Source organism: Hibiscus syriacus, unplaced genomic scaffold, assembly GCF_006381635.1.
Source record: "Hibiscus syriacus cultivar Baekdansim isolate YM2019G1 unplaced genomic scaffold, ASM638163v2 tig00117048_pilon, whole genome shotgun sequence".
Lineage (NCBI taxonomy): Eukaryota > Viridiplantae > Streptophyta > Magnoliopsida > Malvales > Malvaceae > Hibiscus > Hibiscus syriacus.
The window spans coordinates 6,252,479-6,269,920 of record NW_024063538.1 but is presented as its reverse complement, the minus strand read 5'-3'; the positions used below and the strand labels follow the sequence as shown (position 1 = coordinate 6,269,920).

The 17,442-nt window shown below is 31.8% G+C and overlaps 1 long non-coding RNA gene and 1 pseudogene across 2 annotated transcripts; one reads left to right on the top strand and one right to left on the bottom strand.

Moving 5' to 3' along the window:
• Positions 1-11,485: 11,485 nt before the first annotated feature.
• LOC120197486 lies at positions 11,486-13,934 on the top strand. 2 transcript variants are annotated; one of them, XR_005523267.1, is made up of 3 exons: positions 11,486-11,692; positions 11,953-12,000; positions 12,760-13,934. It is a non-coding gene; the product is annotated as an uncharacterized LOC120197486 (long non-coding RNA). The 2 variants fall into 2 exon arrangements; XR_005523266.1 differs by having other exon boundaries at positions 11,486-12,000.
• Positions 13,935-15,646: 1,712 nt separating this feature from the next.
• Positions 15,647-17,018, bottom strand: LOC120197261 (annotated as a pseudogene).
• Between the last annotated feature and the right edge of the window lie 424 nt (positions 17,019-17,442).

The window sequence follows — 17,442 nt, the reverse complement described above, 5'->3', positions numbered from 1 at the left end:
TATACATATATATAGTAATAATACGCTTATAAGTAAAATATTTTTTAAAAAAAAGTATATATATATATATAAATAATAAATATAGTATTAAAAAATAACCAAATGAATATAAATAAATAAAAAATATATGTATAGATAATAATAATATATAGTGTAAAAAAACCAATTGAAAATCATTTAAAAGAACATACGTATATATATTTATATAATGACAATAATGTAAATAATAAATAAATAAAAATATCTATACAATAAATAAAATGACTAATATAAAGAAAAATAAAGATTGGGGCCAAATTTGAAAGACAATTAACGTTGATATTACGCATTAGGGGGATAAAAAATGAAACGCCTCGGGGTAGATCTAGGTTCGAAACTTCGAAACCCCACCTATTTTTGGTCATCGGCACAACCCACGTTTTGGGTTATTCGAACCAAATCTCAAAAAAATAACGTGCACATGCGAGAAATGAACGAATCAAAAAAAATGCTACCTTTTATTTCCTTTTCGAATCGTTTACAATAGCTTTGCCTTTGTATTTTCCGTATTTTCCTCTGTATTTTGTCTGTAAATCGTCTCTTACAATAGTGAGTTACAATGGCTATTTATAGTGCTTGTGGATCCTATCTTTAGGAGTTTAAATCATAGTAGAACTCTATCTTATTTTTAGGAATTTGAATCCTAACAAAATTCTATTCTATTTTTAAGAATTTGAACCCTAAAAAGATGAAAAGTTGTGTTGACAATATCCCCTTTCCCCTTATCTCTTTGCTCTTGCAATAGAAACATTTGGCCTCAACATCTCTAACGCAATCACCTCTGGTTCATGGATACCTTTTCGGTTTTCTAAGCAAGGTTCTCCCTCTCTCTCACTTATTTTTCACCAATGACCTCATTTTATATGCCAATGCTGATATGACCAATGTGATTGCTATTGACTCTGTCCCTTCGGAGTTTGGTATTCACTCGGGTCATCGTGTGAACAATTAGGAGCAGGTTTCAAATCGCGGTCGCGATCGCGTTTTCTGTTATTTCGGATTTACTGTGATTGCGGCCGTTTTTTAAAACCCTGATTAGGAGACCCATCTCTATTTTTCTCCAAATACACCAGTAGATTCACCCATTAGTAATTTTTTGGGTTTTAAAATTGTTGATAATTTAGGCAAATATCTTGGAGTGTCAGTCATCCACCAGCGTATCCATTGTTCAAATTTTGACTTCATTCTGGAAAAGAAGCGATCCTGTCTTTCAGGTTGTGTCGCAAAGACTCTTTCTCTTGTAAGGCGCGTCACTCTTCCAAAATCAGTTTCAGAGGCATCTCCGTCTATTTTATGCAAACTGCTTTGCTTCCTAAAAAGGTATGTCACGACATTAAAAATATCATTCGAAATTTTATCTTCTCCTACAGCTTCTAAAATCTCCCTTGTTAATTGGGAGGCCATTTGTCAACCTCTCGACCGTGGAGGCCTTGGCATACGTCGTGCTTATGAGTATAATCAGTCTTTTCTCTTGAAGATCGTTGTGGCTTTGACGACCAAGCCAAATTCCTTCTGGGTTTAGCTTCTCAGGTAGAAGTGCAAAATCATTGATTTGTTTCCCTAGTCCATCCGGTGCTCATCCTACTCCTCCCTCTGGCGCTAACTCTCCAATATTTAGGATGATTTCCGATCAAATATGATCTGTAATAGTAAAATTGGCGATGGCTCAACAGTAAGGCTTTGGGATGATATATAGACTCCTCTTGGAGATACTTTATGCAACCTTACCATCGATCCTTCGACTCCGGAGCATTACCCGCAATTTAAAGATTTAATGACTAACAATGGTTCTTGGAACCTACCTTTAATCTCTACTCTATTCAATGGAAATGTCCTCCCTCACTTTGCTAGCGTATGTTGCCCTATAATGGGTGATGTTGCATATTCCTGCAAATGGCGTTGGAATGATGTCTTACTATTGACAAAGCTTATGGAAGATAACTGGGAACCCTATGCTCCCCACTGGAAGGTAATCTGGCAGATACTCTCCGTGATTGTAGTTTTTCTCGTGATATCTGGCAACAGGTCTTACCGGTTTCAACCCTCCCTGACTTCTTGAATTAGGATCACACTAACTGGCTGTTGAATAATATTCAGTCTGACTCATTGCTCAACATCTAATGCAAGCTGGAATATTTTCTCGCTTCTTTCTACTGGCACATGTGGAAATCTCGAAACGACCAAATTTTCTCAAACATTCACCATGCCTCCTCGGCTTTAGCTCAACATGGTATTTTCCGGGTAAATTCCAACACCACGAAACCAAATAACCATTCAATGGAAACTACCACCTCCGCGATGGATTGCCCTAAACACTGACGGGTCTGTTTGCACACTTACAGGAAATGCCACCATTGGAGGTATCTTTTGTGACAACTTGGGCACTTGGATGCATGGATTTAGTCAAGGTATTGGCATTTCTGATATCCTTCATGTGGAACTCTGGCCTATCTATGACGGTCTCTGCCATAGTATCAAATTACGGTTACGGATTTTGTTGCGGATGCAGTTGTGGTGTCGCGGTTGCAGATGTTGCGTAAGTTACGTAATGTGTTGTGGCTGTCGCAGGCGTGATCTCTTCCTCAAAAAAATACATGACTACAAATACAAAAATTTTATATCTTACAGTTCACCACCAAAATGAATGGCGTAGAGGATCTAAAGCATTTTCATCTTCCTCATTGTCTTTGTTTTGATCCCTTCCTATTCTATGTGAAGACGACATCACATTATGTGCATCATAAGATAAATTATTGGTAGGAAACATGTTGTATGATAAATGATGACAAAAAAATCCATAACTTGGAGTTTGTTCAAGGTAAGGTGGATAACATGAATTTGGTTGGTAAGAATGAGAACCATGAGATGATTCACTAATTTCATTATCATTTGTAACTAAACCATATGATTATGAACTGCAAATGAATCATAAAAGTGTTATCACATCCTCCTATGAGTTTATCATCATCTTTTCTATTTTGTGATGTATTTTATTTATAATATTATTTATTTATTCTTTATATTATAGATTAGATGAAATTTTATAGTTTCATAGTAAATAGATAAAATATATATACTATTATAGTATCATAAAGTGAATTCCTCTCTTATATAAAATTTATATAATAAAAATAAACATATAATTATGATACTTAATATTAATATACAAATTTAATTTAAAATTAATCATGTCAATTTTAGATATGAGAAAAATTTAATTTAAATTTAAATTAATTTAATTTTAAAACAACGGAATAAATAATTTAATTAATTCAAATTTAAGTAACTAATTTTAAACACAACTATTACAATATTATTAATGATATATATTTATAATTCTCTTTTAAGAATTAAATTAGAACAATTCATCTATGTAATTTTATATTTTAGATAATTTAAAATTTGTTGAGGCGTTGCGGTGCAATTTATAGCGTGTTGCAGTGTTATATAACGATTTTTGCTGCAACAATCGTGATGCAGTTCCTTTATCGTATTGCGCCGATGTTACGTCGCGATAACCTTAAAATTTGTTACGATGCGGGCATTACGTTGCGGCCGCAATTTAGTACTATGGTCTCTGCCTTGCATGGCATAATGGCTTCGAATTAGCACAGGTTCAATCCAACTGTCTCACGCTATAATAGATGTAAATGACCATGTTGCCCCATCCAGTCCTATCCCATTGATCAGAGCCATCTCAATGCCTCGGCAAAGATGTTGGGTCTTAGATTTCAAATGGATTCACCGGGAAGCTAACTTCCCTACAGATACTTTGGCGAAACAGGCTTCCCCATCTTTGTTTGATCCGGTGTAACATGAATCTTCACCTGTCTATGTTCAACAGCTTCTATGTCGAGACATAGAAGGTCCCCTTATTGTAAAAACTAGTCTTATCTAGATTAATCTTCAAAAAAAAAATAGTCTTATCTAGATTAGCTCATTTATCATTCAAAAAAAATAATAGATCAATAAAACAATTAAATAAACACCAATTGAGAGATAATATCAAGTTTAATCCTGAAAAAAAAATATTATAAGACTATAAAAAGATATCCACCATTTTATTAAAAAAAGGAAAACTTGTTAAAAAATAATATAAAAAGTATAAATGTAAAAATGAAGGAAAAAAACTAAAGAAATAGAAAATAAAAAAAATAGAAGATAAAGAAGAAAATAATAACAATTAAGATGAAATATAAATGATAACGGCTTCATCAAAGATTGATGACGTCAATATGAATGTATTCCTTCGACTGAATTCGGATCGAGTTTATGAAGGTCACGTCAAATTCAAAAATTGAAATGAAAATATGCATATGAATTGAAATAAATATATAAATCCTTATTTTTTATAAATATAAACCCAATTTATAAATTTATAAAGAAATACTATTGTAATAATTATCTTTAAATATATATATATACTATTATTTTAAGTTGATATTTTTTATTTTAAATTTGAATTGAATATGACATGAACTTAAATAATTTTAAACAATCTTTTTTGCATAATAAGATGTCTACTATTAAAAATCATCGTTAAGTGGCATGTATCTTTCAATTTTTTAAAAATATTTTCATAATATTTTATTTTAAAAATAGAAAAAATATAAACATTACATGTGTCAACATTTTTTAATGGTTGACACCTAAAAGTGTAATTGATAAAACCTTAGACGCTTATTTTTTAAAAAAAATTCTTTAAACACCAAAAGTTAACTTTTTTTAGTATAGTTTTGGCACTTATTTTTACATTAATCCTAAGGTTAAACTACATTGGTAACCACTTAACTACTATCAGATTTTATTTTGACCACCAATGTTTCAATTTAATAAATCAGACTACTCAACTATTTTAAATGCTTTAATCAAACCACATACCGTTCATATTTAATAGAGTACGTGATAGGGATGGCAAAACGGGTACAATTTCTGTATTCCGCACCCGCTCCAATTGGGGCGGAAATTGGTATAATTTTAGTGGGTAGTGGGCGGGTGTGAACTTAGAAAGTGATACCCGTCGCGGGTAGTGGGCGGGTAATGGGTTTGAGACTTTACCCGCCCTGCATCCACCCGCCCTGCATCCGCCCGCCCCGCATCCACCCGCCCAGCTAAATATCCATTAAATTTTGGATCATTATGAATTTAGGTGTAATTTTAGAGACTAATTTATAAATCCTAATATTGTATAAAATATAACTTGTAATTTAACCAAATATTAGGGATAAGTTTATGCATAATTTTTTTTTCTTTCAAACCCCTCGTTACTGCGCCGATCTTTCAAACCTCTGGTCTCCACTCTCTAGCTTATTCAGGTACGTTTTTTTCCTTTTTACTTGAAATTTAATTTTTGTAAGAGCCATTTCCGTAGTCATTTCGTTTTAAGCTCCTCTGCATTTCATTTTAAAAGTTTAATTTTTATTTGCTCGTATTGATTTTTAATTATTTTTTAGATTCATCTCAATGTTTGTTTTAAACTTAATTTCTTAATGTTCTGCAAATCAGTATCTTGTCACTGAGCACCCACATTTTAGGCCAACGGAGTCAGATGGTTGCTTCTCAAACCTCCATTTTTAACGCCACTAAATAGAATTAAGTGTTAAGAGATTCAATGTCTTCCTTGTGCTATATTACTTTCCCCTGTTCTTGACCCCGAAATTAAATTTATATTTTTTTATCTTTTACTAACTGTAAAGTTGTCATTAGAATAATGACATAAAAAAAGTATATAGAGTCAAGTAAGCATCTTTTTTTTTGGGATGTGTCAAGTAAGCTTCTTTAGTTCGGTATAGTAATATCATTTGTTTTTTTGCTTCTAATCTCTACCGAAAATCCTGTTTTAGGTACCTCCTAAACTATATCTTGAAATGAAACACCAAATTTATTGTTTTTCTTACTGTTAACATATAAATAGAGGAGTAAATGAATGTTTTGCCCACATCTTTCACATTTATTTATGATAAGTAAATTCATTAAAGAGAAATCTTTGTAATGATATCGTTGTCTTATCGTTTATGGTTAAAAGACTATAATTGTTTTTGCTCATTTAAAAAGGGCCTATGTTGTATTCTCCTTTCTGGAGAGCTGCTATTTTAGGAGGTCTTAAATTATCTTAGTTTGCTTCGACAAAACTTAACTGTTCTTAGCTTTTGTTTTGGTTAAATTCGATGATATTTTCTCATGATTTTGATGGAATAGTTTAGTTCAAAGAAAACATATGATAGGGATATATAAATATATAATGTTCTTGAATCATATGCGTGCAATTCAATTGCCCTTTCCTGTTTTACTAAAAAAACATAGTTTTCTTTCTTTTCTAATCTAATATAGATTTTCTTGTTGGATAACATAGTTATAATTTCTAAAGCAAACTGAAGATTCGGTTACGTGGGTAGTGGATGTGGGGATGGATTTGAGAATGTACCCGCATGGGCGGGTGTGGATTTGAAAATTTTTACCCATCATAGGTGGTGGGCGGGTGGTGGATTGAAAAATATTAGGTGGGTATGGGGATGTGGGAGAGGGTATCCGCACCCGACCCGCCTGTTTGACATCCCTAGTAGGGTGACATAACAGTTGAGAAATTTTGGTATAATTACACAATTGGTCCATGTTATTAATATATTCTTTTAATTTGGTCCTAATTTAAATAAGTTAAAATAGCTTTATTTTTCTCTGATCATATGGTGACACATGTCATGTTCTAGTTGAAAAAAATAAATCAATGCAAAAAGGGGCAAGTGGAAATCAAACCAAGGACCCCTAGGTGATGTGGCAGGCACCAAACCATTAAGCCAAAGCAACCATTTGGCATAATTTAGACAACAAATAATATATATCATGTATATTCGGGTTCATTTGAAAATGCTTTCTAAAAGCACTTTTAGCGAGTAAGCTCGTTTTGATCGTAAAATTAATATCAAATGGGTAAAAATGAAAAAAAAAATTACAATGGAAACAGTGGTTTTAAACCAATTGCAAAAGTTAGGATTTCTAACTTTTTCATTTTCAACTTTGCGTTTGGAAGAAAATTATAATTTTACTGTAATACCATTAACCCTTATATTGTATTCTTACAAGTTAAAGATGTACATCAAATATTCAAAACATTCCTAAACCCAAAATAGATAAAATTTTGTTTCTTTTAGGAATTCCATATTTGTAACCATTTATATTAAAATAATTAATCAGAGAAAATCAAATTACAACATTTCGACTTCTATTTCAAATCTTGTTTCAGGCAATAACAGATAGTTCTACTCTGTTTCATATAATAAGTAAAAATGTATATAACTGTCTGATTAACATCCAATCAATTAATATTTAAAACATAGTTTAATATCAAAATATTTATTCAAACTATTAATTATATTAATTACTAACCATATTTATAAATTTCCAAATATTTCTTACTCGTATACATTCCAGCTAGAGAATTTAGAACACAATATGATGTCATCATTGTTACATGTAATTATCCCTCGGTGATTGATGTCAAGCTCAGTTCCTTACTCCTCTCGCTTTCTTTTACCTACGCGTGAAAATCATCACACACTAAGTATACATTTAGTGAGGCAATCATAGAAATATTTAAAGCAATGCAACACATAAATGTAATGAGTGAAAATATTCAATGCATTATGCTCGATTTACTTGATTTCCAACCATGTTATCAAATACTAACATGATATAAACTGGATACAAAATTTCTTACCAATATACTTGTCATTTATTCCATAAGCTCTTAAGTTTATTCACTTGTTTATCATTTATTAACCAATAAACCATATCCCAAATATAAACTTATGAAGACCCTCGGTACTTGAGTCAAATACTAATACTCAGTGTCCTTGCACACTAGAGTGATGAATTAATTATGACACATAAGGTATAAAATTTATATAGAAATTATGGTGATTTTCTAAACCTACTGTCCAAAACTTAAATTTCTAGGCAAACTTCACCAATTTGCATTTTCATCTTATTCACTAATTCTATTAGCTCACCAAATGCACATATATTCATGAACCACAAACATATAACAATTAGGAATCACTTCTTACCATAGTAACTATGTCACTGGCTCATTACAAGCCAATGTTTGTTTGATAATATAAGTACAAATTAAATTTGCACTCACCATGTGTCCTTAGCTTGTAAACCTTCCTTAGAGATTCACATTTCATCCTTAAGCCTCTCCTTAGCTTTAATAATGTTTGATCTTGATTTCAAGCACACAATCTAATGAGCATCATTAATATACAAAGTCAAACCATATGTTAGAATCTAACATAGGTACACATTAGAAAATAAATTCCTAAAAATCTTCCGATGCTCATTTGATACAAATTCCATGTCACAACATAAATGTTGACCTTAACACTTCTAATTGACCAATCAAATTCATTTTTATCTAAATTTCACATAACATTTTCACTTAAAATCCTCACTTTTCCATATTTGTGATTTGAACCTCAACTTTTACCAACTTCTCAAAATAATCCAATTTCACATCCTAACTTCAATTTCAACACTAAAACATTAATTTCCAGCATAGTACATCAACTATTTTACATTTACACATTAATCCAAAACCTTTTCATAATTTTTTGAAAGGTCCTCCAACTTTTCAAAAATTACAAAATGATCCTCAATTTTTTTTCTAAAGCTTGTAGAATATTTCCTACATCATTTCCAGCCCATACATATTTTTTCCATATTTATTTCACCCTCAATAGCCTAGGTCGAATACTTTGAACATTCAAGATTAGGGTTTTCATGATTTAACTTGATTTCTATTCGATTCAAGCATGAAATCAACCTCTATTCAACATTGAAAAAAATCTCTATAATAAAACCCCTAATCAAATTTCATTAAAACACAAACTTCCCCTAATTTTACGGTTAGGCCAAAAATCATAGATCCATTTTTAAGAGGTTAGATCATGATTTGATCATTAATCAAGCTTGAAAATGATTTTACAGCCTCAAAAACGTCAAAAACCATCATCAATTCATGAAACCCTAACATGAACATAAACCTTGGAATTTGGGATCTTTGAGATCAAGCAAGATTAACATGCAATATTGGTACCAAATGATAAAGCTCATCGAAAATAACAATTTTCTATTTCACGTCTTAATCCAAAAACCTAAAAAATTGGCTTAAAAAATAAAAATAAAAATTCTCTTACCTAGAGTATGAAGGCCGCAAAATGGAGGAGAAAGATGACCAAATTTTCATGAAATTTTAGTTAATTGCATGTTAATTTATCATGTATTTAAGCGTAAATGAATATAAAATTCATTTAATGAGAAATGACAATTTTTATCATCGATGAAACTTGATAATTACATTCATACCAATCTACATAAACCTTATCATCTTTATAAAGTCAAATATAAAGAAATTAATTTACCCTTTACAACTTTGCCCATGCAACTTTTCCGAAATTTCAATCTTGTCATTTTTCATAAAATGGTCCAAATTGAACATGGAAGTTATTTCTCAAATCCAATACTTCATATTATTTTTCATCATTTTAAAATGTGGAAATAATATCTCTAAGCTTAATTTGTCCTCCTTCAATTTTTCTCAAAATTTATATTCGATCTAATTTACCGAATTTTTATCGGACTTTAACACTTTCTAGTTTTTAACACAATTTCTGGATCAAGAACCTGTTTTCCATAAAAACCACACTCTAAAGAATAAACTATCCATTTATGAAATAAAAATTCTTTTTTGAAAAAATTACCACTTAGGTCCCTTCCCAATTTTATACTTTGGCCCCAAAACTTTTAAAATTTACATTTTGGTCACTAACCAAAATTTTGGGGTATTACATTTACCCTTAATAATGCATGAACTCCACTCAATTATGTATTTACATTTTATTTTAATAATTTAATACTAACATCCTTAAAAATAATTTATTACTTTTAATAATTTATTTTAGTTATTTAAAAATAAATAAAATCCATGATTTATATATAAAAATATTAATAGTTATTTGTATAAAAACATATTTTTATTATAATTATGTTTTTATTTGTATTTGTATTTTTATATTTTTATTATATTTTAAATTGATATGATTCATATATATATATATATATATATAAGTGTAAATATAATTTAAATGATATATTTTTAATTTACAACATAATGTCTATAATGGACATTTTATCTTTTTAAACTCACTTTTTAATAGTATTGTCAAAAAATTAAATTTTAAAGTATACTTTTGTGCATTACTTTTAAAAGTTAATTTCTATAACATTTTTAAAAGTCACTATTCAAAAGTTATATCAAAATAACCCTTAGTATATAAACACTTTACTTTAAATTCATAATATTTTATATTCTTAACTTTTAGAAATATATTTTATTTTTGTATTAACTTATTAAATATATTTTATTTTTATTTTAATATATAAAATATGTTTATGCTTATTTTTCACATAAAAATATATTTGATTATTTTTAACTTAAAAATATATTTTATTTTAATCTTAACTTTATTTTTTTAAATTTCTTAACTTAAAATATATTTTATTCTTAAGTTAAAAAATATTTTAAAGTTGATATGTTTTAAAAATACGTTTTTAAAAGTTATGGTAATAATAAAATGTATTTTTAATTTAAAATAGAAATAAAATATATTTTTAAATGAAGATAAGAATATATATATATATATATATATTAAAATAAGAATAAAATATTCAAATATATTTTAAATTAATATATTTAAAAAATATTAAAATTAAGATAAAAAATATATATTTTTAAACGATGATAAAAATAAAATATATTTTTTTACATTGAAAAATATAATATATTTAATAAGTTAAGACAAAAATAAAATATATTTTTAAAATTTAAGATATAAAAAATATTATTAATTTTGAGTAAAATATTTACATATTAAGATAGATGATATATATTATTTGTTGTCTAAACTATACTAAATTATTGTTTTGGCTAAATGGTTTAGCTCTTGCTACGTTACTTAGGTGTTCTTTTGTTATGTTCCCCTTGTATCCTTGTGTGTTAATTTATTTTTTTCAATCAGTGATATCTTTTACCAATGACACATGATCACCTAATTTAAGAATTAAATTTATTTTAATTTATTAAAATTAAGATCAAATTAAGAGAATATATAAATAACATAAATCAATTATGCAATTATACAAAAATATTTTAATTATCACATCATTTGTTTCGTTAAATCTTATTGTTAGATAATTTGATTGAAATATTTAAATAATTTAATGATAGGCTTGTTTAAATTAAAAATCAGTAATCAAAATAAAATCTGATAATATTTAAATGGTCAATAGAGTAATTTATCCTTAAGCCTAAAGTAACTTTTTAAACCCCGAATTCATATATGGACAAGGGGAGCTGGGAGGGAGGGTGTTTGATGTGATGGTTTTGAAAAAAAAATACAAAGAAAACCCTAACTCTTTTGACCTACTCCCATTTATAATTTCATAAGATTTTCTCCAGATCTGTGTGTTGAGTCTCTCAAAGGAGGAAGATTGATGGTCTTTTCTCTTAATATAGAAACAGCAGCAACAACAGCTGGTTTGGCTATGATTTCAGCTTTTATTTACATTCTTGGGGTTGTTTTTCTTTGTTTTGCAGGTAGTTCATTTTAAGCTAATAATGGTAATTCAGAGGGATGACCTGACAGGAGAGAGTGAGCACACGCAGGCAGATAGAATGAAAGCTCATATCTTTGCCCGCCGTGTGCTCACCTCTCTTCTGTCAGCCATTAATTTCACCCTTTTAGCCACATGTTGTTTTCCCTAGGCAGCCTCTTCTTCTTCTTCTTTTGGTTGTTGTTCTTATCACATCATCAAAACCCATCTTGTTTTTACACACAAGCTCTCCATTTGCTTCAGATAGAGTGGAAGATTCATGTTGTTGTTGGCAAACAAATTAAAAGCACAGTAAGCATATGATCGTGAGCTATATTTACTGTTTCAATTTGGGGTTTAAGTATATGTATTTGTGTGTGTTAAATCTGTCTTTTAGTATTCCATTTTTGCGTTGTTAATTGATGTGTTTTGTTGCTGCTCTTTTTGGGAATATTATTATGTAGTATTAAAATACAACAAAGAATTCATGGATTGATGGAGAGGTTTGAAAGCGAAAAAAAAAAGCACAACTTTTGATGGTCCTGTCTTTGAAGGTACACCTGAATACTGTTCTCACGTTAACGAAATACCATATGGATTATCTTGGAAAGTTTTATTCTTCCCTGTTTAAAACCCTCTTGGTCTTCATTTTTTTCCTGGGAAACCATGCAAGGTATAATGAAAGACCTTCTCTTTGTGTGCACAGTTTCGGGGCTTTTGTAGTATTCTATCCGAGAAAAAATGATAGAGAAAAAAATATTGGTGTTTTTTATTCTGATTTTGGGTTACTTTTTTTAATTGTCTAAGCACTGAGACTTTTAGTGTTTGGGATAGCCCTGGATTTGACTGTTATTTTTTGATGTTTCCTTTGGAGTTGCTGAAAATTATTGGCACTATATGAACTTATCATTTTCTTATTTCCGACAAATATATGCACACTATAACCTTTTTATTGTTGAAAGTCTGTAGCAGGAAAATTCCCATTACTGCACGTTCATGGTTGAATTGTTATCGATTTTGCTTCAATTTTAGATTGTTGAAGGTTTGTTAGTTTGCAATTGTTTTATACAGCACTTTATTTGGATTTGGGAGGCAAGGAACTGTATCTGTTTCGGGTTAATGATCAAGGTATCGTCGCCTTTTTTTTTCAATTTTCTTCAAGCTTGTCATGGTTAATGTGTTATTTTGCAGAAACTCTTTGATTTTTTTCCAGGTTTTATTAGTTTAATTGAGAGTTTGGTAGTTAATCTAGACAATAATGCATTTCTCTATATTGGAAAAGGAGAGTTTTGAGCCTATATACTGGTTAAATTGCAGCTGCTAATGATTTAACATTTGCTGTTTGAGCATTGATACTAGTACCCTTTTGAGTTCATTAGTTAGTGATAATGGATTCTTTGTTCGTAATGTACGATTGAATTCCACTGATATCATCGACTTTGGGATCATTTAATTCGATTTGAATGGTACTTTGTTGTTTGATAAATTGTTGTAAACATTTTCATGCATATGATGTTAATTTAGATATGAAAAGTAACTAATTTCGAGAGAACCCGACAAAGGGAGCATACTGATGGTCATGCTAAGATGCAACTTTTGGTTGGGACTTGATAAAAAGATGGCCTTGTGCTTGTACATATATGTTCAGATCATGAAATTGTCGATTGATTCCATTTTCCTTGTCCACTTTTAGTGGATTCTGTTAATAAACAAGCATAGTTATTGGCGATGCCGCAACGGTACAGTGGCATTTTGTTAATGGAACGCCACAAAGTGCTCGAATTTAGCGGCGCTTATTTGTTTCTTCGGGAAGAAATGTTGCTAAATTTTATTCCTTCAAGTGCCTTTTGCTTGAATTCTGGCCATCTCTGCGTGCATACACTTTCATGCCTTCCGTTAACTGAGCAACTTTTGTAGATGATCGTTGTGAAGATATGTCTGCTGTCGAGAACCACGTCCTAAGTAGCCTAATTTGGTACTTCTATCTTATACTTTCCTTTTCGGTTTGATAACTTCAGTGAACACCTCAGTTTTTAACTTAATGTTATGAGCTCAAATGTGTGTTTTATAATTTGTGAGAGAAAGCAAAAGAAAAAGAAATTGTCATGTATCAATATGCTGACTGGCTGCATTTCATTTGGTATGCGAGATATTGAAAATGGAGTCTTCTTCGAAATCACTAGAATAGTAAGGAACGGACCTCCGACGGGCTTGAGGTACCGGATTAGGGTCAAAAGAAGAAGAAATGAAGAATTTCAGTAGTCTTAAAATCCACCATCATAGCCCATGGGTACTTTCTGATGAACATTTTGATTAAATTATATACAAAAATAGTTATATTTTTGTATAATCAGTATGTTGTAAAAGTTGAATGTTACATTTTAGTTGTGTTTCGATATGAATCTTGTAGTTTGCCTTATTAATTCAGGTGAGCACGTATTTTGCGCCTTTGGTTATGGTTTTATGATGATGATGTTGAATGTCGTATCTTGGTTATGGTTTTGGTTGTGTTTTTCCAAGTATAGGATATACTCGTGTTGTATTTCCTCCGGATTTCTTTCACAAGCCGTACCTTTGCCAATAGAAACCTTTGGAGGAACTCCTCCGTTGATCGAAATTCCTGTAGTACTCGGAAATCTATTGATTTTCATATTCTCCAACCAACCATGGTCTCTTAACATAACCATGGCTAGACTCACGTATAGTCATCATAAGAATGATACCAACACTAAAGATCAGTATATACGTTACCATGCATGATTGTTGGCTCCTCGATCTGTCAATTGATATAATTATCATCGTATCTAGGTTACCTCTCTCTAACTCCTTCATGAAAACACTGATTACAATTTTTCGTCCAAATCAAAAAGAGTGAACTGTCATAATCACTAGTGAGTGGTTTTCACCTTCATATGAATAAAAAAACTTGGTTTTATCCAAACCAGTCAGCAGCAGCAGCAGACTGTTGGACTCCACTTGCAATTTAGCTGTAACAATTTGGCATTCTCTATTGAAAAACTGTGTATAGTGAAGGATGTGTTTAATACATATTTTAGGACTCCACTTGAAGGATCTGTTAAGCTAATAGACTAAAAGTTTTGGCGCCCAATGCTAACTAACTATTGCTAGTTACACTATAATGCAAACACGTACACAGTAAACCTTGCTATAGTCTAACATTCTCAGTATGGAAATCGTAGGGTTGTCCCTTTCCCACAAGGGTTAGGCGCCCTTGAAAACAGACAAAACACCCTTAACTGGCAAACACAGTAACTGTAATGCAATGAGCAATCGAGGGACCCCCGTATTAGTTCCCACCATAGAATGAGGTTATCCTTTAAAGGATTCAACGATGGAGGCTTCTTTTTGGTTGAATTGATTTGTAGGCCAATAATTGGGGGGGGGGGGGAATCAAACATCGTCATCTCTAAAATTGGAAAACGCCACCCCCCCCCCCACCACTTTCTAATTTCTATTATTTTTCTAATTTCTATGTTGCGGGAATATGTTGCTGTAATTGGTAAACTTCTGTAATTAAGGATTATATTAATAAAATGTAAAAGTTAAAATGGAAATAGAAATTAAGGATTATATTAATTCCATAAAAAATGAAAATATTTAAAAATTATAATAACATTTTTGTTTAACTTATAGTCATATAATAATATTATATTCTTGTTTTATAATAAATATTATAAAATTTTAAAAGGTTATTAAAATTATAGCGACTAAAAGTATTTTTAGAATAATTAAAAGATATTAAATTTAAACTTAATTGTTATTTTTAAAATTAAAAGATACTATATTGAATGATGAATTTGTTCAATATAAGGATTGAGAATAATAAAGAATCGAATTGATGTATGGGATTAAATTCCACACCCGAGGTAGGAGAGGGGGCAATACCACAATTAGACGTAAAAAACGTTACTATAAATTGATAAAACTTCCAAGTATATACAGAACAACCTCTGTTACCAAATTCCATCAAAAACTATAACAAGAACAAACATCATTAAACAAATGTCGAGTTGTCGGCGGCCGACGTCCAGACGATGTCTTTAAACGCCGGTCGGAGCTCCTTACTGCAGAACTGATTGTACTCGAGCGTATCACCGTTGCCTTTCTTTACTTCCACCACCGACAGCGACGGCGTCACCGCGAATATATCGGTGACCTCCGCCAATTTCCCTTTCCTCCCACATTCCCGACCCTGCAACCTCACTCTCGACTCGCTCGTCTTGATGCTGAACTTCACCGATTTGGCCACGTCTTCAAGTCTCGATATCACACTGCTCGCCCGCTCCGTCGTCGCGAATCTCAGTTCGCGTTTCTCTTCTCTCTTCTTCTCCTCGAACAACGGCGACAAATCGAATCCCTCCGATAGAGAAATTATATGGAAGGCGTTCAGCGTTTCCGGCTTCGATGATTTGTCGCCGTTGAAACATTCGAATTCGAACTCTTCCTTGGATTTAACGATTTTGGGTTTTGATTTTTTGAACCAAAATGAGTCCATGATCTTCGAGATGGTGATTCGGGTTTTGGGATTCGGGTCTAGAAGCTTAGTGATTAACCGACGAGCTTCATGTGAAAACCATTGCGGACACTTGAAATCTCCTCTGTAAAGTTTTCTATACACGCAGATCAAGTTATCGTCTTGAAACGGTAAGAATCCGGCGAGAAGTACATAAAGGATAACGCCGCAAGACCAGATGTCTGCTTTAGAACCGTCGTATCCTTTCTTCCCGATAACATCGGGGGCGATATAAGCCGGCGTTCCACAACTCGTGTGTAACAATCCATCTTGTTTCAAGTGATCGGTGAAAGCACTGAGACCAAAATCCGTAACTTTTAAGTTCCCATCTTCGTCCAACAGCAGATTCTCCGGCTTCAAGTCCCGGTGGTAAACGCCGAGGCTATGACAGAAATCGACAGCGGAAATCAACTGTTGGAAGTAAACTCTCGCCGTGTCTTCCTCGAGGCGGCTCTTGGCGACTTTCGTGAAGAGTTCTCCGCCGCGGACGAGTTCCATGGCGAAGTAAATCTTGGTTTTGCTCGCCATCACTTCGTGTAATTCGACTATGTTGGGGTGCTTCACCATCTTCATGACCGAGATTTCTCGCTTTATCTGCTCCATCATCCCGGCTTTAATAACCTTCTCTTTGCCGACGACTTTCATGGCGACGCTCTTCCCCGTTTGGATGTTCCGGGCATGGTACACTTTCGCGAAGGTTCCATGACCCAACATACGACCGAGCTCGTACTTTCCGTGAAGAAGAAAGGGGGTTATCGCTTTTAGTAGCTTTATCCGCCATTTTTGTCGAGAAACAGTAAACACAGCCCATAAAAACAATAAAAATAAAGCCTTTTTTAGATAACGAAAAGAAAGAGGGGGTCAAAAGCAGAGATGTGGGGGTTTTTTTTTGAGAGAGTACACGATATTCACCCGTCTTCAACGTGTTTACGGTGGCAGTCACGGCGGCGGACGGAGCGTTTACCGTGCCGGCACAGTTCAGGCCTTCTCAGCAATGCTCTTTTCATCTCTCTGCATTCCCTATCAGCTTGTTCTCTCTATTTTCTAAATTATTAAGAGGATTTGCATTTCTCTTTTGCTTGTTTCAGTGCTTTATTTATACAACTTTCCTGCTAAACATTAAAATTATTAATTTATTATAAATTTTAAAATTAAATTTATCTTTTAACTATTTAATGATAGAATATAAAAGGGTAAACTACACATTTATTACTTAAACT